The sequence below is a fragment of the Lycium ferocissimum genome, chromosome 10, assembly GCF_029784015.1.
Source record: "Lycium ferocissimum isolate CSIRO_LF1 chromosome 10, AGI_CSIRO_Lferr_CH_V1, whole genome shotgun sequence".
Classification (NCBI taxonomy): Eukaryota; Viridiplantae; Streptophyta; class Magnoliopsida; order Solanales; family Solanaceae; genus Lycium; species Lycium ferocissimum.
This window is the reverse complement of record NC_081351.1, coordinates 11146023-11152552: the sequence shown is the minus strand read 5'-3', so window position 1 is coordinate 11152552 and position 6530 is coordinate 11146023.

Here is a 6530-nt window from a genome sequence, read left to right as displayed (position 1 = left end):
ATTCTGTCTGTATGTCGGTCCGTGTGTATATGGTTTCTCATTTGTCCGTTCGTGGATGTCTCAATGCTTCCTTCACCGCGCCCGGGCCAGTTTCGTGATTCGTGCAACTTCACTGCATTGTTCACCGCGTCCCTCGGTTTGTGCGGGCCGGGATCTGTCTGTATCTGATTCGGATCCGATTATGATTATGATTTGATTATGTGATATTATGGGGATGGCGGCCAGGATGGCATTTGATCTGATTCTGTCTGTCCACCGCGTCCCGTACTACGAGGGCCGGGTTCTGTTACCGCGTCCCTTATTAAAGGGCCGGGATCTGTCTGTATGTGACTGGGATCCGATTTCTGATATGTCTGTCTGCATATGATTATGACTCTGCATGCATGATTCTGTCTGTTACAGTTCTGTATGTCCGATTTGGAATATGACTCTGTCTGTCACACTTCTGGAAATCTGATTTGGACTCTGATTCTGTCTGTCACATTTCTGTACGTCTGACCCGTATTCTGATTCTGTCTGCTATACATTTGAGATCCGGTTCTGCCTGAGAATCTGTCCGTACGTTCTGTAAGTCTGACTCTGCTACGAATCCGATTCTGTCCGCTCTGTTTCTGTATTTCCGTCTGTTACGATTTTGTATATATCACGACCGGTTATTTTATTATGTATGCTTTGTTTCCGCTTACATACTCGGTACACACTTGCATCGACCCCCTTGCTTCTCGGGGGCTGTGTTACATGCCCACAGGTACAGACGCGCCGCACGGTACGCCGCCAGCTTAGGGTATTAGTCTGCTGTTCGGAGAGCTCCCTTTGATCCGGAGCTGATATTTTGGTATATATCTTCTGTTGTACATATGTTCTGTATATATGACTATTTGGGTACGGCGGGGCCCTGTCCCGTCTTCTGATTCTGTTCGTATGTTAGAGGTCCAGACATGCGCGTGGGATACGGGTTGTCACCGTCCGGCAGGTACGTGCGAGTTTGCGACTTTGTCTAATATAATAGCCCTAACGGCTTCGTATGTGTTTTAGTATGTATATAAGTATGTATGTATGTTCATGCGACGCACCTTATATCTGTGTGGATTTATGTATGTTTAAACGGAATTAGCAATTTGGTATGTCGGATCTGTTAGGTAGGTACGTATGGGTGTCCAAGTAGGACACCAGTCACGGCCCACGGGGTTGGGTCGTGACACCCAATCACATAACTAACACATTTGGTCCCACAACCTTAGCTAAAGAGATTAGCTACTAATATTCACTAAAGGTAAAGCAATAGTGTAAAGTGTATTCATAAAGCTTACAAAAGTATACGAATGGAGAAGATAACAAAAGCAAAAGAATCTCCTAAAAGCTTCACCAACCAATAATAAGCCCTGAGCTTGTTTCACAAAAAGACAACTTAAAATCAGAGAATCTGAGTCCAAAACCCTAGAAAATATATTTAGAATATCCAAAACGGAACAATTTCCGCACAAAGATATTCCTCACATCGACTGATGACAAATACTTAGGGTTAGAGTAATCTTAGGTAGGGTGCAAGGTTCCACCAAAGCTTCTAGTTCGAAGGTGTTTCATTAGTCGAAGAGTTATTGTTCACCATGACGGTCTAATCAATAGAATTCAATCGAGAAAGCCAGATTTCAACAATGAAAACTTCATGAAAAGAACTAGGCAAATGAAAACATTTTATCAAACCAGAAGTAAATTCGAATCACGAAATCGAAACAATAACATGCATCAACAACAACAAATTCACAATCAACAAGAAGCTATGCATACATGAACAAGCAACAGATTTACCTGTTGTTTAGCAACCGCAAAATCGAAATACAACACGCGAAAATCTACAAATCAACCAATAATCGAGAAATGACAAACAAAGAAGAAACACCGAAGATTTACAAAAGACAAGCCCCACCACGGAACATAAATCTTCATCGAACAATCACTCTTTGAAAAAAATCGCGAAATAAATCGCAAAATGAAAAACCTAACGAAATCGCATCGTAAGATCGCTAGGTAGAGAAACACACAGAGAACTAGAATCTCCGCTTTAATACTATTTTAAAATGATGAAATTGAACCAATATTGAGTAAAATGTAATCCTACTACATTAGATAAAGAAGAAAGGAAGTTTCATTGATAGAAAAATTTGAGAAAAAATTCCATTAGTTCATCCTAAGATCTAATGTCTCAAACTTGTGGGTTTCACGAAAGAAATAAAGCAAGAATCGGGCTCATTATACATCGACTTCGGCTCACCACTCCTACTACATTGCACAACACTATACATAAATATACACCGAATATATGTGAACGGGTTAATATGAAAAATTAGAAGGTAATGAAATAAAAGGATAATTCACCAGTACATACCCGGTTGCAAGCATGCATACTCGCGTTTAGGAGACACGACTACGATACACCATCTATCTTCTCCCGATCCTCATAGGACAACAAAGGTCGGAGGTAGCTGGCCATACCGATCAGGCGGGATAAACAATGCGTATCCTTCAGCACAGAAATAATGGTAGATCTCATCCTCCTCGGGTCAACACTGGGCGCAGGAAACGTGCCTACAAGGTAGGGCCGAGAACCGGTTTCAGTAATATGTATAGGCCGTCACATACCTTGGGGGATCGGCAGGTTAAAACCCGAGGGGTCAACCCTAACAACATTAACCGGGGCAGCCTCTTCCAACATAGTATCGAGGTCGAGGCCTTCCTCATGCAAAGAAGGGGAAGAGGAAGCCTGATACGCTCAAATTACACCTATTAATGGTATAACGTGGACGTTGTCAAATATAGTAACCCAACGAGGTCGGTTGAATCTCGCGCAGAATATGTCGAAAAGTTTACTAAACGAGTATTATACTAATCTTGCGGTCCCCGGTGTATTCCGGGTAAAAGGGTTTTATAGTTGATTTGGTTTGTGGACTAATTTAAACTGACTGAAAATTTAAAGTTGTAAATATATAGGTAAAAAGAACCAAGGTTGCGTCCCCGTCAGATAAAGTGTATGATCATGGGTCTCGATCTTGATATACTTCTAATGGACTATTTGTATGGATGCACTTAACCTCTATGTGAATCTAAACTATTTCCCAATAAGAGAAGATTATTTCTTTCTATGCTTTTTCCAAAGATAAGAAAGTATGCATGAAGAACGGTTGATTATGCCAAGTAAATTCCTCTTATTCCTAAGTGAATTTATTAAACAAGGTTTAAAGCCCTGAGTTCTTGTTATTTGTTCCTACCTAACCCTAGATATTTTCCCAAATAAACTAAAGTTTATGGCGTGAGCTAATGTTTACAACCACTAACTATATGATGAATATGAAGAACAAATAAACCCTAACAATCCATTATGTGTATATCTTTCACGATCCCCAATCACAAAACACCCATCCTTGGGTTCACAACCTTAGTAAAGGTGTTTAGCTACTCATGGCAACAAGAAAACAATATAAGTTTGTGGATTGCATAATTGAATTATTGTATTGAACTTACGAATAAAACTTGAAAGTAATGAATGTAATTGTCTGGAAGTCTTCAAAAGCAATAACAACTCAAAAGTAATTACTACAAGTCTAAAAATCCACATGTCTAAAAAATAAAACCTAAATAGGTATTTATACAAGTCAAACTCGGAATAATCAATCCCATTCCTGTTCCAGCTCGGCTTGCATTTCGACGGGTCGTCTTTACACTTCGACGGTCGTCGATATGCTCGACGACTAACTCGACGATCTGAGTACACTTTTATCACTCTGCAGGAACTCCACCATCGAAACACTTCGACGGACCGTTGATCATGTCGACGGTGCAAGCAAGTCGACGATCTGAGTATGCTCTAATGATTTTGTTACTTCGCAGGAACTTTTTGTCGAGGCAATTTGACGGGCCGTCGAGCATGTTGACGGTCCGTCCTTATGTTTATCAGAACAGATTGCCTATTTTTCTCGTTTTCTTGCTTTCCGAGCATTCTAACTTCAAAATACCTGCATAACACATAAAACACATCAAACTACCACAAACTTGCTCGAAAATCAAGTAAAACTTAGAGTTAAAGAGCATTAGATGTGCCAAAATCCCAAAGACATCAACACCCCCAACTTAAAGTCTTTGCTTGTCCTCAAGCAAGTCAACTAACAGACTCAATCTACAAATGTCTCAATAGCATAAAGTAAAGCTGTCTACAGTGGTTGTGGCAATTAACTTCCGGCATATCAAATGTATCACAATGACTTTCCCCCCAATAATGACAAAAACAATTAAGGACTCGTTGCAACTAACCATGAGGCTTCAATTTATGATATCTAGTTATCACAGAAATCATCGCGCACACGAATCAAGACTCACGGGAAACCAGTCACTTAACAAATTCTAATGCCCTCACAAAGACTAAGGAATGTCCCAAAGATATATGTACACACAGAATGGGATAGAAGACAAAGGAGAAGAGAAACACTCACACTCACAAAGAAATTCTCTAGCTATACATGCAAATACCATAGGCTTGCCCTTATTTTCAGCGCCCTCGACTTTGGACAGTTTAGCTGTGATCACTCTAGGACTTTTTCAAGGTTGTAATGTAGGCTTGGAGATGGGTAGGAAAGATATTTGGATAACAAAAGGACTCACCCTTCTTGAACACTACATTTTATTCTTCTCTTTTACCCTTTTTAACTTTTGTTTTCTTCCCTTCTTTCTTTTTGTTGCCTCAGTGTGGTTCTTATTGTGATTCTAATTCTTTAAACATTTTTCTCTTTTTTTTCCATTTTTTTTTTACACTTACCACACCGCTGTCTTTTAACTAGGCACTTTTCTTCACCCCATTTTAGGCTTATGCCTCATATTCCCCTTAGTTCACCTATCACCCCCAACTTAGGCTTTTAGCCTCAATCTTATTATTTTAGTGCCAAGGAGGGATCGGGTGCAAAAAGAGATGGGTATTAAGAACGGGTATCGGCTTGTTACGGCTAATCAAAGACAGGTTTTCAGGCTCAAAATGACTAACAAGGGATATTAATCTATGGATAGGCTTATATTCAGGCTAAACAGGGGTTTCCTAACACAAACAAAGCCTAAGATCATTTCACAGCTTCACTTATCTTCAGAATGCAGGCATGACTAACTAGGCAAGTTCTAGATCACATACAAAACTAGGGAATATATCTACAAAACCTCACAACATATGGCATCAGAATTGTCAACACACTAGTCTCCCCGCTAAACTTCCGCACATAAGGTAACCCAATAATCTAAATGTCATACAAGGAAGCATGCATGTCAATTAAACAACCAAAAATTCGGAGGGGGTACTTTTTCTCAAAATCAAAATAAGACAGCCTTAGTTAACTAAACCACCACCACATAAGTCAATCAATACTCAGGAAAAGAACCATGGCAAAGAAAAGCCGAGGGAGTCCTAAACACATACATGATACATTAGATACTCCCACCCCCAACTGAGAAAGTCTGCAATGTCCCCAATGCAGAAAAAAATATAATACCAAGGAGTAGGAATACCTGTGGCACACTAGGCGCGCTGCTCATCTCGCGACTCATGGGTCTGCGAGGCATCAAGTGGTGCAATCGCACCAACAATGCAGCCTCTCGTAGCAGCGCATCGCAAGCGGAACATCGCAGAGCGGGTGCCCGTAGGCACTGGCACTGGAGTAGGAAGGGGTGGTGGCAATGTCTCACCAATGGGAGCACTGCTCGAGGTAGCTCCTCTAGTCCCAAACTGGACATTCTCTATGAGCGATCTCTGAATGGCCTGTGCCACCTGCTGCTCCTCTATACTCCGACCCCTAGGGCGAGTGCTTTCTCGCTCCTCCTCCTCATCACGAGCCACTCTCTTTCTCTTTTCCCAACCACCTGTTGCAGTAGTTACAACTAACTGCACCACCTGGAGCTCCTCTTCAATATCCTTTGCAACAGATGGTGGTGTTGTTACTAGGCTCAGATCACGGACCTTCAATAATGCAACATCAGCCTTAAGCTGCTCTAACTCTGCCCTCAAAGCATCTGTGGAAGTGGTCGGGCGAGCCATCTCCAATGCAGTCAATCTCAACTCAAATCTATCCAACCGAGCGGATAGTGTCGTCCTCACAGGATGTAATGCCTCCTCCACTCTCGTCCTCACATAATCATCCAGCTGGTTTACTATGACCTTTGACTGCTGATCCGCTGTAGCCGCCTATTTTACAAATTTCCTAAATTTGTCTATTGAGAAGGCATATGGATCAACTCCAGTAGTACCCTGGGGCTGTGCAGCTGGACCGGCTGGCTGTGGGACTAAACTCGGAGGCGGTGGAGCCGAAGTCTGTGGCTCAGGCATAGCAGTTTAAGTCTCGATGGAATCATCACCAACATCGTTGTACCGGAGTCTCAAAATCGCATCGGACAGTCTCAATAATAGGGGCAGCAGTGGCGGGTAACTCCAGTGTAGAGTCACCCGCGGCCCCGGAATGAACAGGCTCCTAAGGTAAGGGTATCCCTCTAAGTGCCGCTGG